General features: G+C 47.8%; 1 protein-coding gene across 1 annotated transcript in view; it reads right to left on the bottom strand.

The window, feature by feature from the left end:
- The window catches only part of LOC143793538 (uncharacterized), a 379,060-nt gene that overhangs the window by 300,720 nt on the left and 62,435 nt on the right, over positions 1 to 15,905 (bottom strand). The gene's annotated exons all lie outside the window — the stretch shown is intronic.

The raw sequence follows: 15,905 nt of genomic DNA, 5'->3' as shown, positions 1-15,905 counted from the left end.
CCGGCCGCCATTTCCCAAGTTCCCTTAAGGAAGGAATCTGCCTTCCTGTCAAGGGGATCCTTAAGAGCCCCATATCCTCAAAGGGTAGTGAGGCTCGTTTTGATGCTTTGGCCACTGCAGCATCTAATTTAGGGGCCTTGTCCCAGGTGTTGACTGCCGGGTCGCCGAAGAGGTTTCTGCGTTTCAGAGCTGGTGGTAAAGAACCCTTCTTTTCAGGCTTTTTCCATTCTCGGAAAATTAGCTCCTGGATCTTTTCATTTAATGGAAAGGACCTTCGTTTCCTTTGATCCAGCCCACTGAACATGATCTCTTGTCTAGATAGCTGCGGTTTGGGTTCCGCTATGCCCATCGTTCCCCTGACCGTTTTAACCAACGTATCTACCTGATCCAGGGGCAGACAGAGGCGGGCAGAGTCTTCCCCAGACGAGGGAACTGAATCATAGGAGCCCTCCTCTCTTTCCTCATCCGCCGAAGAATCAGAGTCCAAAGGGGCCTTGTATTTCGAGCTTCCTGCTTGAGACAGGGACTTCAGGGATTCTTTACTTCCGCCCAGACCATCTCTTTCAGGCTTGCAGTGACATTAAGCGATTCTTCTGCTACCTAAGGGAGGACAGTAAGGCAACATACTCTATCTTGACCTAATGCCACTCCACCCCTTCCCTGAGACCTCACCGTTTGCTGGATACAGGGGGCGCATCATTTTTGGGGCATGAATCTGGTAAGGGGACTCCACAGAGGGCATTCCTTGTGCTTAGCCTTACCCATGCACTTCTTCTGCTAAAATAAAAAATATGAGGGGGGCCTGCATCACTGAGTGAACATTCACGTAGATCACTTACCAGTGGCTGCAGTAAAAAGGTACCGGAATATGAGGGGGGTTCTTTCCAGTCGATGCTCCCAATCCCTGTCTGGAGGAGCTCTTACAACTGGGCTGGTCACTCCTGTCACGCTCCTTTTCTTTGGGCTTCTGTCGTACCTCTTACAGCAGCTGGGGCTGCTGCTCATTATCACTCTCCATCATGAATCAACACTGAGACCAGAAGCAAGGGTCCAGACCTGGAGCCTGCTTAAATCCCCTCTTCCGGTCAGCAGATCCGCCATGCGCTGCTCCGATTCGCTCTCTGCCCCCACAGGTGCACCGACAGGCTAGAGGGGCGTTCATTTCCAGTGGGCGCAGCAATCCCGGTGACCCGGTAGTGCACGCCGGCTCCGCCTCCAATGTCACCACGGCCCATCAGCGCTTCCTGAATGCAATCAGAGCAGCGCAGGATGCCCGGCCAGCAAGCGGCGCTCCGCATAGCGCCAACCATCATGCCACCGGCTCCCCACGCAACACTCCAGCACCATCCACGCACTGCTGGCGTGCGCTTCCGGGTCACCGGGATTGCTGCGCCCACCGGAATTAAACGCCGGACACATGCAGGCCCCTCTAGCCTGTCGGTGCGAATCGGGGCAGCGCATGGCGGATCTGCTGACCGGAAGAGGGGATTTAAGCAGGCTCCAGGTCCAGACTCTTGCTTCTGGTCTCAGTGTTGATTCATGATGGAGGGTAATCATGAGCGTTGGCCTCCGTGGAGACGGATATCCTCTGTAATCCGTTCCCTGCTGCGAACGCCACCGCTGTGCAGCCCAGCCAGGACCACCATGGCGTCTCAAGGAACTCCGCACTGGCTGAGGTAGGAGACCCCCTGGTACCTGAGTCGGCCGGCCTGGGATGCTTAGGTTCTTCTGTAGGATTTAGTCCCTATAGGAACAGGAAACCAACTGATACGTGGCAGAGGTGCTGCCCTTTTGTATCTGTAGGTTTCCTGTTCCTGAAGGGCGGATCCCCTCTCTCGTGGTGCTGTCATGGGAGTCCGAATAAAATGAAATATCACATGGTCATAAGTATTCAGCCCCCTTGCTCAGTATTGAGTAGAAGCACCTTTTGAGCTAGTACAGCCATGAGTCTTCTTGGGAATGATGCAACAAGTTTTTCACACCTTGATTTGGGGATTCTCAGCCATTCTTCCTTGCAGATCATCTACAGTTCCGTCAGGTTGGATGGTGAACGTTGGTGGATGCCATTTTCACATCTCTCCAGAGATGCTCAATTGGGTTTCGGTCAGGGCTCTGGCTGGGCCAGTCAAGAATGGTCACAGAGTTGTTCTGAAACTACTCCTTTGTTATTTTAACTGTGTGCTTAGGGTCATTGTCTTGTTGGAAGGTGAACCTTTGGCCAAGTCTGAGGTCCAGAGCACTGCGGAAGGGGTTTTCATCCAGGATAACTCTGTACTTGGCCCCATTCATGTATCCTTCAATTGCAACCAATCATCCTGTCCCTGCAGCTGAAAAACACCCCCATAGCATCATACTGCCACCACCATGTTTAACTGTTAGGATTGTATTGGGCAGGTGATGAGCAGTGCCTGGTTTTCTTCACACATACCACTTAGAATTATCATCAAAAAGGTCTATCTTTGTCTCATCAAACCAGAGAATCTTATTTCTCATAGTCTGGGAGTCCTTCATGTGTTTTTTAGCAAACTCTATGCGGGCTTTCATATGTCTTGCACTGAGGAGAGGCTTCTATTGGGCCACTCTGCTATAAAGGCCCAAATTGTGGAGGGCTGCAGTGATAGATGACTTTGTGGAACTTTCTCCCATCTCCCTACTGCATCTCTGGAGCTCAGCCACAGTGATCTTGGGTTCTTCTTTACCTCTCTCACCAAGGCTCTTCTCCCACGACTGCTCAGTTTGGCTGGACAGCCAGGTCTAGGAAGACTTCTGGTGGTCCCAAACATCTTCCATTTAAGGATTATGGAGGCCACTGTGCTCTTAGGAACCTTGAGTACTGCAGAAATTCTTTTGTAACCTTGTCCAGATCTGTGCCTTGCCACAATTCTATCTCTGAGCTCCTTGGCCAGTTCCTTTGACCTCATGATTCTCATTTGGTCTGACATGCACTGTGAGCTGTGAGGTCTTATATAGACAGGTGTGCGCCTTTACAAATCAAGTCCTATCAGTTTAATTAAACACAGCTGGACTCCAATGAAGGAGTAGAACCATCTCAAGGAAATGCACAGCATGTGACTTAAATATGAGTGTCTAAGCTAAGGATCTGAATACTTATGACCATGTGATTTTTCAGTTTTTCTTTTTCAATAAATTTACAAAAAATTTTACATTTCTTTTTTTTTTCAGTCAAGATGGGGTGCAGAGAGTACATTAATGAGAAAAAAAATGAACTTTTTTGAATTTACCAAATGGCTGCAATGAAACAAAGAGTGAAAAATTTTAAGGGGTCTGAATACTTTCCGTACTCACTATATGAGACACGTCTCTCAGTAGTGGTAATTCTAGGTTTATGTATCAGGGACTAAATTACATTGTTGTGGTCCTCACCACTGGTATCGAAGTCCCAGCACATTGTGAGCCCCAAGTATGAAGTGATAATCATCAAGGCCAAAGCCAAATGCTCTCTGCTCTGCACCTGGAGGATGAGGACCCTGAGGAAAGGGACAGAGAAGACCCTCGTCAGTCAGATGGAGAAGCCGTACTAAGAAACACAACTTCTCCAAGTTTTGTCTCCACTAGAGATGGAACCACAGAGGAGCCGGAGAAACATTTTAACCCCCTAAATGCATTAATTAGTATCGATCGTAACATTTAGGAGCCCGGGAGAAGGCTGATGGTTGCCATGGCAACCCGAGATCATCATTAGAACCTCGGAATCTGCCAGTGACAGCCTGTTTAGACCATGCCAGTAGTATAGTCTATGAGGCTTCTGTCAATCCAGTCAGGGCCGGCGTTAGGGGCAGGCAGACTAGGCAGCTGCATAGGGCCCCCGCTGCCCTAGGGGCCCCCAGCCAGTGGTGGACGTATTGCTGATGGCACTGCTCCAGGGCCCAGAGGTGGAGAGGGGCCCCTGCAGGCAGGCCTGGTATCATGCAGGGTCGGGCCCCTCTCACTCCGTACTGTAATCATGGAACACTGGGTGTCGGGGAGAGAGCGGGGCGCGAAGTGCATGAGATCAAAAAGGGGGCGTGTCATGCAGGGAGAGATGCTGGCCAATGAACGCTTTCCTCACTAGACTGAGGAGAGCGCTCACTGGCTGCCGTCTGTCCTGCTGCATGGAGCGTCCCAATGGTGAGTGCTCACCTACAGTCAGGGGCCCCAGGGCACAGCACACGGGCAGCAGTGGAGGAACAGCAGGACTTAAGGTACCTTCACACTAAGCGACGCTGCAGCGATAAAGACGATGCCGATCGCTGCAGCGTCGCTGTGTGGTCGCTGGAGAGCTGTCACACAGACAGCTCTCCAGCGACCAACGATGCCGAAGTCCCCGGGTAACCAGGGTAAACATCGGGTTGCTAAGCGCAGGGCCGCACTTAGTAACCCGATGTTTACCCTGGTTACCAGTGTAAAATGTAAAAAAACAAACAGTACATACTCACCTTCGCGTCCCCCGGCGTCCGCTTCCTGCACTGACTGAGCGCCGGCCCTGAAGCAGAGCGGTGACGTCACCGCTGTGCTGTGCTTTCACTTTATGGCCGGCACTCACAGTCAGTGCGGGAAGCAGACGGCGAGGGACGTGTGACAGACATCAGAAGGTGAGTATGTACTGTTTGTTTTTTTACATTTTACACTGGTAACCAGGGTAAACATTGGGTTACTAAGCGCGGCCCTGCGCTTAGTAACCCGATATTTACCCTGGTTACCATTGTAAAACATCGCTGGCATTGTTGCTTCTGCTGTCAAACACAACGATACACGGCGATCTGACGACCAAATAAAGTTCTGAACTTTCAGCAACGACCAGCGATATCACAGCAGGATCCTGATCGCTGCTGCCTGTCACACTCAACGATATCGCTAGCCAGGACGCTGCAACGTCACGGATCGCTAGCGATATCGTGTAGTGTGAAGGTACCTTTACAGTGTGTCTTCTGCTCCCTCCACTGTTCTATTCAGAGCAGGCTGCAGTGTCTCCTCACTGTAAAGAGATGGGGGAGGAGCTTACTGCACGGGACAGCACGGCAGCACCAGGGGGCTGATATCAGTGCTGCCTGCTCTGTGCCCCATCCCCCACAGTAATGGGTTCTGCAGCCCTCTCCAGCTGAACTATGTGACCTCATCCAGGGCTCCTCTGATCACCTGTGAGCTGATATCACAGATTAGCATGTGTGTATGTATATGCTCGTATGTGTATGTATGTATGTGTGCATCTGTGTATGTGTGTGTATCTATGTGTATGTTTCTATCTGTGTGTGTATCTGCGTATGTATGTACGGTATATGTGTGTATGTATGGTATATTTGTATGGCTGTGTGTATGCATGTACAGTATATGTGTATGTATGTTTATGTGCATGTACATACAGTATGTGTGTATATGTGTGTGCGGTATGTTTATACTATATGTGTATATACTGTATGTGTGTATGTACGGTACGTGTATGTGTATCTGTATGTATGTACGGTATACAGTATGTGTGCATCTGTGTGTATGCACGGTATATGCATGTACGGTATGTGTATGTATGTACGGTATATTATATGTATTTGTGTGTGTATGGTATATGTATGTACGGTATGTGTATACAATATCTATATATATAATTGTCTAAGGGTTTTTCCGTCTGTCTGTCTGTCTGTCTGTCTGTCTGTCTTTCTGTCTGTCTGTCTGTCCTGGAAATCCCGCGTCTCTGATTGGTCGAGGCCGCCAGGCCTCGACCAATCAGCGACGGGCACAGCATGGCGACGATGATGTCATAATGGAAATCCCGCGTCTCTGATTGGTCGAGGCTGCCAGGCCTCGACCAATCAGCGACGGGCACAGTATCGACGTAGATGTCATAATGGTTGCCATGGCGACGATGATGTCATAAAGGTTGCCTCGACCAATCAGCGACGGGCACAGTCTGCCGCGAATTCTGGAATCATCATTGTCCATATACTACGGGGACATGCATATTCTAGAATACCCGATGCGTTAGAATCGGGCCACAGTCTAGTGTGTATATAACTATGTGTATGTACGGTATGTGTGTGTATGAAAATCATATAGAAAGAAAGCACCAACAAATACCAATTATAATAAAAGTTACAAAATTTTATTAAGTATATTAAAAAGTAAAAAACCAAGACGAACAAAGAGGGATGTGACAAGGTAAGCCAGAAGTAGGTGGCACCATAGCCAGAGACAGGTACATTCAGGTATATACTAAAAATACAGTATGCATGCTCAAAACTAAATTTAACCTATGTTTGTGCAGAAAAACACATAAACACCAAGTGCACCAAGGAGGCTGTATACCACCCTTGAGATACGAGCAAAAAGGGGGGTCAGATGACCGGGATTCCCCCGGAAGAAGGCTTAAGCGCCGAAACGCACGTTGGGGACGGTGGCACCTCAGAGCTCCAGTGTCCATTCAGGTAACTTACCTCTATCACTTGGTCATTTCATCTGACGCCCCTTTTTGCTCGTATCTCAAGGGTGGTATACAGCCTCCTTGGTGCACTTGGTGTTTATGTGGTTTTCTGCACAAACATAGGTTAAATTTAGTTTTGAGCATGCATACTGTATTTTTAGTATATACCTGAATGTACCTGTCTCTGGCTATGGTGCCACCTACTTCTGGCTTACCTTGTCACATCCCTCTTTGTTCATCTTGTTTTTTTACTTTTTAATATACTTAATAAAATTTTGTAACTTTTATTATAATTGGTATTTGTTGGTGCTTTCTTTCTATATGATTTTCAGTTATTATTGGCACTTACCTCTTATTTATTGCACCGTTCCTTACTTGGTAGTGGGTGCAGGTCTTGTTTTTTTGCGGTATGTGTGTGTATGTACAGTACGTGTATGTGTATCTGTATGTATGTACGGTATATGTGTGTATGCATGTAAGGTATATGTATGTATATGTATGTACGGTATATGTATGTGTATCTGTGTATGTACGGTATATGTATATATGGTATGTGTGAGAATGTACGGTATATGCATGTGTGTATGTACGGTATGTGTATGTATGACGGTATATGTATGTGTATCTGTGTATATGTATGTGTTTGCATATACTGTATTTGTATGTGTATCTGTGTGTATGTACAGTGTATGTATGTATGTATGTACGGTATATGTGTGTATGTTTGTACAGTATATGTAGAGCAGATACCAGACATATCGTGGTTATGTAATCTATATATATAATTGTCTAAGGGGTACTTCCATCTGTTTGTCTGTAACTTCCACAACGGAAATCCCACGTCGCTGATTGGTCGCACCCGGCTGGCCGCGACCAATCAGCGACAAGCTTAGTCCGGCCGCGAATTGGCCCCTCCCTACTCCCCTCCAGTCAGTGCCAGTGTGTCGCCCCATCCCGGACTAACTTTTAATTATTGATGCTGCCTATGCAGCATCAATAGTAAAAAGATATAATGTTAAAAATAATTTTAAAAAATAAAAAATAGTGCTATTCTCACCTTCCGACATCCACCAATGCGCGCGATGCTGCCGCCAGCTTCCGTTCCCAGTGATGCATTGCGAAATTACCCAGATGACTTAGCGGAGGATAACAGGGATATGGTGCCCACACTGCTATATACTATGTGGGCTGTATTATATACTGCGTGGGCTGTGTTATATACTACATGGGCTGTACTGTTGTGAATTCCGTTCTCAGGCTCCCTCCTGTGGTCATGAGTGGTACTGTGTGAGTTCTGTTCTTGGGCTCCCTCTTGTGGCCTTTAGCGTTACTGCTGGTCTGTAGGTGGCTCAGCTGTCTCGTTTCCTGCCTATTTAATTCACCTGGACCTTTACTGGTTGCCTGCTGTTGTTGTATTCAGTTCTGGTTCTGATCTTTGCTGGACAACACTGGTGACCTGTCTCCTCCTGGAGAAGCTAAGTCTTCCTAGTTCATTTGCTTATTGTTTCATTGAAAATGTTTCTCACTATATGTTGAGTTCTGTCCAGCTTGCTTATATGTGATTTCTCGCTTGCTGGTAGCTCTGGGGTGCTGAGTTGCGCCCCTCACATCGTGAGTCGGTGTGGGGGTTCTTGCATTCTCTGCGTGGATATTTTTGTTAGCTTTTTACTGACCGCACAGATCCCTCGCTATCTTCTGACTATTTAGTATTAGCGGGCCTCATTTGCTAAAACCTGTTTTCATTTCTACGTTTGTGCTTTCCCCTTAACTCACCGTTATTATTTGTAGGGGGCTGTCTAAACTTTGGGGTTATTTCTCTGAGGCAAGTGAGGTCTTTGCTTTCTCTCTAGGGGTAGCTAGTTTCTCAGGCTGTGAAGAGGCGTCTAGGTTTTTAGGAACGCTCCACGGCTGCCTTTAGTGTGTTTGGATAGGATCAGGGTCGCGGTCAGTATAGTTACCACATTCCCAGAGCTGGTCCTATTATTTTGGCTTACCTACTTGGTCAGTTTTGTGATCCTTACCACCAGGATCCATAACACTGTGCTATATATTATGTATGCAGTGTTATATGCTGCCTTGTTGCTATATACTACGTGGGCAATGTTTTATACTGCATGGGCTGTGTTATATACTACGTGGGCAGTGTTTTATACTGTGTGGGCTGTGTTACATAGTACGTGGGCTGTGCTATATATTACGTGGGCTGTGTTATAATTACGTGGGCTGTGTTATATATTACGTGGGCTGTGTTATATACTGCCTGGCTGCTATATACTACATGGGCAGTGTTATATACTGCGTGGGCTGTTATATACTACGTGGCCTGTGTTATATACTGCGTGGGCTGTGTTATATATTACGTGGGCTGTGTTATATATTACGTGGGCTGTGCTATATATTACGTGGGCTGTTATATACTACGTGGCTGCTGTATACTACGTGGCTGTCTGTGTTACGTGGGCTATGCTATACAGTTTGTGGCTGCTATATACTATGTGGCTGCTATATACTACGTGGCTGTCCTATATACTACGTGGCTGTCCTATATACTACGTGGCTGTTATATACTACGTGGCTGGCTGTGTTATATACTACATGGGCTGTGTTATATACTACGTGGCTGTGTTATATACTACGTGGCTGTCTGTGTTATATACTACATGGGCTGTGTTATACACTGCGTGGCTGTGCTATATACTGCGTGGCTGTGCTATATACTACGTGGCTGTGTTATATACTACGTGGCTGTTATATACTACATGGGCTGTGTTATATACTACGTGGCTGTGCTATATACTACATGGCTGTGTTATATACTATGTGGCTGTCTGTGTTATATACTACATGGGCTGTGTTATATACTACGTGGCTGTGTTAAGTGTGGGGTACATACATACATATTCTAGAATACCCGATGCGTTAGAATCGTGCCACCATCTAGTATCACATAAAGAGGAGGCGCTTTGCACACTTGCTGTCATCTCCATCTCAGTGAAAAAATCTAAATATATATTTTTTATAGCTGAGGGGGCCCTGTGATTGCTAAGTATGCCCTGCTTGCAGGGCAGTAATAATGAGGGCATTCTGACTTGTTTCTCGGAGCCCGAGGCTCCAGGGTCCCATTGCCAGATTGCAATCATCAAAAGCAGCGTACCGGGCAGGGAGGGGGCCCTGACACAGTTTTTGAACAGGGGCCCCAAGCTATTAGTGTCTGCCCGGTGTCAGTGAAGCTGCAGCGGAGCAGTGGGTAACTGGAGGCAAGAGTCGGCTGCTGTGGCTAGTGCCTGTACCTGCTGTTACAGAGAAATTCATATTCACTGCTCCCCATGCCCATAGTCCCTCCCACCGCTATGCACTGAAGCCGGCTCCCAGAGATGGGTGGAACTATAGGAGTGGAGAGCAGTGAATATTCATTTCACTTTAATAGCGGGCACAGTAGCCTCAGCTGCAGGCTTCCTGCTGCTGGGCAATCACATGTGCCCGCTACTAAAGGGAATGAATATTCACTGCTCTGCACGCCCATGAATACGGTATATATCAGTGAGCGAGTCAGTACATGGTGGCCATAATACTGTAGGACTGAATTATAATCTATGGGTTCTTGCATTATATTCTATGGGGGGGCTGAATTATATTCTATGTGGGGGTTGCATTATACTGTATGAGGTCAAAATTATATTCTATGTGGGGACTGCATTATACTCTATGAAGGACTATGGGAAGTGTATTATACTTTATGGAGGACTATGGGGAGTGTATTATACTTTATGGAGAACTCTGGGGAGTGTATTATACTCTATGGAGGACTCTTGGGAGTGTATTATACTCTATGGGGGATTATGGGGAGTGTATTAGACTCTGGATGACTCTGGGTAGTGTATTATACTATATGGAGGACTATGGCGAGTGTATTATACTATATGGAGGAATATGGGGAGTCTATTATACTATATGGAGAACTATGGTGAGTGTATTATACTATGTGGAGGACTAGGGGGAGTATATTATACTATATGGAAGACTATGGGGGTGCACTACACTATATGGAGGACTATGGGGGTGTATTATACTATATGGAGGACTAGAGGGAGTGCAAAATTCAGGATATTCATCAAGTAATTGGATTGGTTATGCCAGAACAAAAATCATTGTTCTCATCAGCACATCGCCCAGTGAAAACTGCAGATATGCTGCTAAGATGATTTATTTACTAGTAATCATTCTGTCCCCATCATTATTCCTCAGCCAGTGTAAAGAGGCTGCGAAACAAGTGGCAAATTACTTTAATATTGTTGATCACACTCGATTAGTGGCCTGAAATTAGCGCATGTAGCTACAACCAAAATGTTTCTGTGTGATGTGCAATGTTAGTATTTGGGGCCCCATTTTAAACTTTTGCCTAGGGCGCCACTTTGCCTAAAACCGGCCCTGAATGCAGCACATGTACAGTGTAAGGCCTCTTTCACACGTCAGTGTCTCCGGTACGTGCACTGACAGTTTTCTCACGTACCGGAGACACTGACACACATAGACCCATTCAAATGAATGGGTCTATGCACATGTCTCCCGTGTTTTCACGGACCGTGTGTCCATTTTGAAAACACGGAGACATGTCCGCTTATCTCCGGCAGCACGTACAGCAATACGTCCCGCACACGTGCACACGGCGAACAGTGTGCACTCTCTTCCATGTGCACGTACCGCCCGCAGAGATAGCGCTACAGTAAGCGCTGTCCCCCCTGCGTGTGGTGCTGAAGGCGGCATTCATCTCTTCTCCCCCGCAGGACAGAAGAGATGAAAGATCAAGTTTATTCAGTCGTCATGACAGCACTAACGAGAGGGGATCCGCCCTTCAGGGACAGGAAACCTACAGAGATAAAAGGGCGGCACCTCTCTCCCGCATCAGTTGGTTTCCTGCCCCTGACAGGGGACCCTGCAGAGGCCTTTGGAAGAAAGGCGAAGAAATTTTGACCCAGGTCCGACTCACCGATCTTGGAGGCGGGATGGCCCCTTCCCCGGTGTTGATCGCGACGCTGGAAGTGCCGCACCACAGAGGGCTGTGGGGGTAGGCAGCAGCACGGCAGGAGCAGGCTTCAGGGGGAGTGCTGTCTCGAGTGGTGTCCCATCGCCAGGTACGGGTAAGTATTATGTGGGAGGCCCTCCTGAACTGAGAACGTACCTGCGTCGATAACTTTAGATACTCCCTATGGTGGTGGACCCCTTGGTGGGCACATCGCATCGGCGGTGCCCTTGCTGTCGGTACCGGTGTACGGCAGCGCTAGCGCTTCCCCTCGGGCACCGGCGTTCTAAACGGCACGGGCGCTGCGTTCAGCGTTCCGGAAGCGACGCACCGGAGGTGACGCGTGTGAGGGGGCGGTGCTTAGTACGGCAACATGCGATGACGCCCGGCGCATGCGCAGTGCGTCACACTGATGGAAATCATGGCGGCGCCCGTCGGTATCCCCTCAATAGACTGCGTGGGGGTTTTTTGTGTGTGGGAACTTGCGGCAGGTGCTTCCTGGCTGGAAACGTGAGTGCCATTGGCGGGGGTCTCGGGGGGGGGAGGGGCCTCCCACATGCCGTCTTGTACCAGGCAGTTCACCGGGATTGGCCGGCTGTCCCCCATCGGGGGGAGGTACCTTTAGGGGGCCGGCTACTTAAGGATTCAGTGATGGCTTCTTAATGCTTCATATCCATTGTTACAATGGAGTCTCAGGAGCAGGATCCGTTGCCTTCTGAGCAACAGTGTCAACCCCTGGAGAAGCCCCATGCAGCAAACACCCAGCGACGTTCTAGTGGCAGTAGTCATCCTGGAGGTAGAGCTGACCAATCTTCTAAAGCCGGAAAGTCCTCAAGCCGGATGGATATTGCTTCGGTGGAGAGGGTCCCCCCGCAATCTTCGGTACCACTCAGACACTATAGGGGTAAGTGATCGTCGTGAAAGTTCACTTAGTGATTGGTGTCCCTCCTTATTCCCTTTCTTACATCAGGGAAAAAAGCGGTCCTCTAAATCCAAGCACAAGGAATGTGCAGAATGTGGTATTCCTCTCCCAGACGAATACGTTAAAAGACTATGTGGTCCGTGTATCCAGCGTCTGATAGCGGAGGAGACGCCAGATTTCGCTACTAGTCTAAGACAGATTGTTAGACAAGAGATTAGAAATTCCTCAAGATCTCAATCTCATAGTAGGGGGTCTAAAATAATAGACCCTGGATCCCCAAGTTCACGTGAGGATAGTGACTTAGGAGATCTAAAGTCTGAAGCTTCTCTCTCATCAGTATCCTCCTCGGGCTCTGAGTACGGACATTCTTGTTTTTCTTTTGACCGGATAGACCGCCTCGTTAAAGCGGTAAATAACACAATTGGAATTGAGCAGACGCCGCCAGAAAAATCCATGCAGGATGTCATGTTTAAAGGTCTAGACCGTAAATCCCGCCGATGCTTTCCGGTGGTGGAGAAAGTTAGTGCCCTAATTTCCAGAGAATGGAAAAAACCGGAAAGAAAAGGTTCTCTTCCTCCATCCTTTAAACGGAAGTATCCGTTCGAAGAGTCCGCATCGGCGACGTGGGATAAAGCCCCGAAGCTCGATGCAGCTGTAGCCAAGGCTTCTAAGAAATCCTCTCTACCGTTTGAGGATCTGGGGACTTTAAAAGACCCACTGGACAGGAGGGCAGATGTGTTTCTCAAGGGAGCCTGGGAAACTTCAGCAGGGGCTCTCAGACCATCAATTGCTGCCACCTGCACAGCACGCTCTATGATGGTGTGGTTGGATAGCCTGGAGGGTCAGCTGAAGAACAAAACCCCGAGAGATGAAATATTATCCTCCCTCTCTATGATTCAGGGGGCTGCGGCTTACCTTGCCGATGCTTCAGCGGACTCAGTTAAATTGGCAGCTAGGTCGGCCGCACTCTCTAATTCGGCCCGTAGAGCAATCTGGCTGAAATGTTGGCAAGGAGACATGCAGGCCAGATCCAAATTATGCAACATTCCGTGCGAAGGGGAACACTTATTCGGTCCGGTCCTGGACGAATTATTAGAAAAAGCGGGAGACAGTAAGAAACGTTTTCCCTACCTCGGTAGACCCACTTACAGAAGAGGCACTAATAGGAGGTGGTTTGACCGAACAAGACCAAACAGAGAAAAACCCAGATATGACGCCAATAAAAAGAAAGGTAGAGGCTACATGTTTAATTCCTTTAGAGACAACAGGAAGCCACAATGACTGGCGGACCGGGTAGGAGGCAGGCTTCTAGCCTTCTATCCGGCGTGGCGTAATATTTCCAATAGCCCGTGGGTCCTGAACATTGTTGAGTCTGGACTAAAGTTTGACTTTCAAATCACTCCTGATGACAGGTTTCTAGTAACACCGATGCGTTCTTCTTCCGCAGAACAGCTGGCATTAGAGACTGAGGTCCAGGAACTCCAACAGAAAGGCGTTTTGGTGGAGGTTCCTGAAGTACAAAGGGGTAAAGGATTCTATTCTCCCCTCTTCTTGATCAAAAAGCCAGATAATACCTTTCGCACAATTATAAACCTTAAGGGCCTAAATAGGTTTTTGTGGATCCCGTCATTTAAAATGGAGTCGGTCAAGTCTGCAATAAAGTTATTGTTTGGCGGGTGTTTTATGGTCGTCTTAGATCTTAAAGACGCATATTATCACGTCCCCATACACGTAGACCACCAGTGTTATTTAAGAGTTGCAGTCCTCTTAGGGGAATCGATAAAACACTTCCAATACAAGGCACTCCCCTTTGGTGTCGCGGTGGCCCCTCGGGTGTTCACGAAGATAATGGTGGAGGTCATGGCACATCTCCATGAGCAGGATATTCTCATAGTTCCATATCTCGATGACCTATTAATAATAGGAAACTCTGACTTCCGGGGGTGGAGCCATTTAAGATGGCCGCATTTTAGTAGTGCTCCCTATCATCCAGAAACCTAATCGGGAACCATCCTTGATTTCAACCCTCTAATATTGGCAGATCATACTGGATGTGATTTGCAATGAAAAGAGGATTATAGGGGTACATGTATTATTGTACCCGGGAGTCCCTGCCGTCTACTATTCTTCCTGGAGAAAGGGACCTGACCTGAGGCCTGAGAGTGAGACACGTGCAGGCGAGAAAGTCCCCTGAGATACCTGGCTGAGAAACGGGATCCGCGGCTCCTGAGGATTCGGACTTCAGCTGTGACCGGAGAACGACTGGGAGAGACGTGGAGAAGTTGCGGTCTCACAGAGGAACGAACGGGGGTTGGAGGACGCATAGGCGCTACGTCTGATCGTCGCACCTGCCGGTTGGTCCTGGTGAGCCCTGGATGAGATCGCTGGAACGGAGTGAGGCACCTGTGAAGCGGAGAGGCGGTGAGAGGCTCTGTATAAGCTGAAGGCAGGAAGACACCGCGGTTGCGATGTGAAGATGCCTTCCCGCCATATTGCGCTCTAGATTGGGGCTGGTCATTTGGTCTTCTGGTGCAGCGGCTGATCTTGGAGTCTGGAGTCTGCCTGGAGCTGGGGGGCGCCATTGGAAGTGTAATACCGGACAGGGCGGAGGTGAGCGGAGCGGTCTTGCTCAGTTCCTTACATCCCGGGGTGCCAGAAGATAGGGGGCTCTCCGGACTTATTAAGCCCTTACTGGCCTGTTAGATCCCTGAAACAGCCTATAAGCCCTATCACTTCAGCCAGGATCTTGTTTCAACCCTAAGTGAAAGCTCATGGGACTTAACCTGCAGGAAGAATAAGGACTCCCTTACCGTTGGGGAGCATAGGCAGAGTTAATTTTATTTTCTACTGAACTTTTTCTTTTTGTTTTAAGTTTCTTTCTTTTTTCTTTCTTCGTTTCTTTTTACTTTTTTGCAGTTCTGGTTCCTTCCCTCATAATTTTATTCTCCCTTTTGAGTGTGTGACGGAGGACTCTGTGGAGGAGGGAGAGGGGAAGGAAGTTTTATCATAATCTGCATTGTGGCGGGAAAATAGGGGAGACAGAGAATTAACAGCTCTTGGATTGCGTTGGTTCTGTCCTCTCCTTTTCCTGCCTTTAGTGGACAGCTCTTGAAGTCGTTATTTAGGTTTGCTGCCCAACAACGCCATCTAGTGGCCCTTTCCTTTTAACATTATAGATTCTTGTCACTGCATTGTAAAAACCTATTGTATCTATTGTATTTTTTTCCTTTTTTATATGTATATGGCTGGTTACAGTATTCAAGTTCAATAACGTCTTATATACTGCCTGTATTAACAGGGGGTTCATATTTACTAGACCTTTCTGACAGCTATTTTGTTATATAAGTAATTACGTTATTCTTGGTGTAATCCCTCTCCACTGAGTGGATCGGATTCTTTGTCTCCGCTATCGCTATTTTAAGAATTTTAGTATAGTCGGTGGAATAGCAGGTGTAGTTACATCTAATTGGTCCATAACCAAAGCTTATCATTGAAGCCCCTAGTGTTGAGAGAGTCTTAGGGTTATTGCTTTATGGAAAAATACCTGGAAA

The sequence above is a fragment of the Ranitomeya variabilis genome, chromosome 1 (assembly GCF_051348905.1).
Source record: "Ranitomeya variabilis isolate aRanVar5 chromosome 1, aRanVar5.hap1, whole genome shotgun sequence".
Classification (NCBI taxonomy): Eukaryota; Metazoa; Chordata; class Amphibia; order Anura; family Dendrobatidae; genus Ranitomeya; species Ranitomeya variabilis.
Note: the sequence above shows the minus strand (reverse complement) of the source record. Positions and strands in the feature narration are given on the sequence as shown.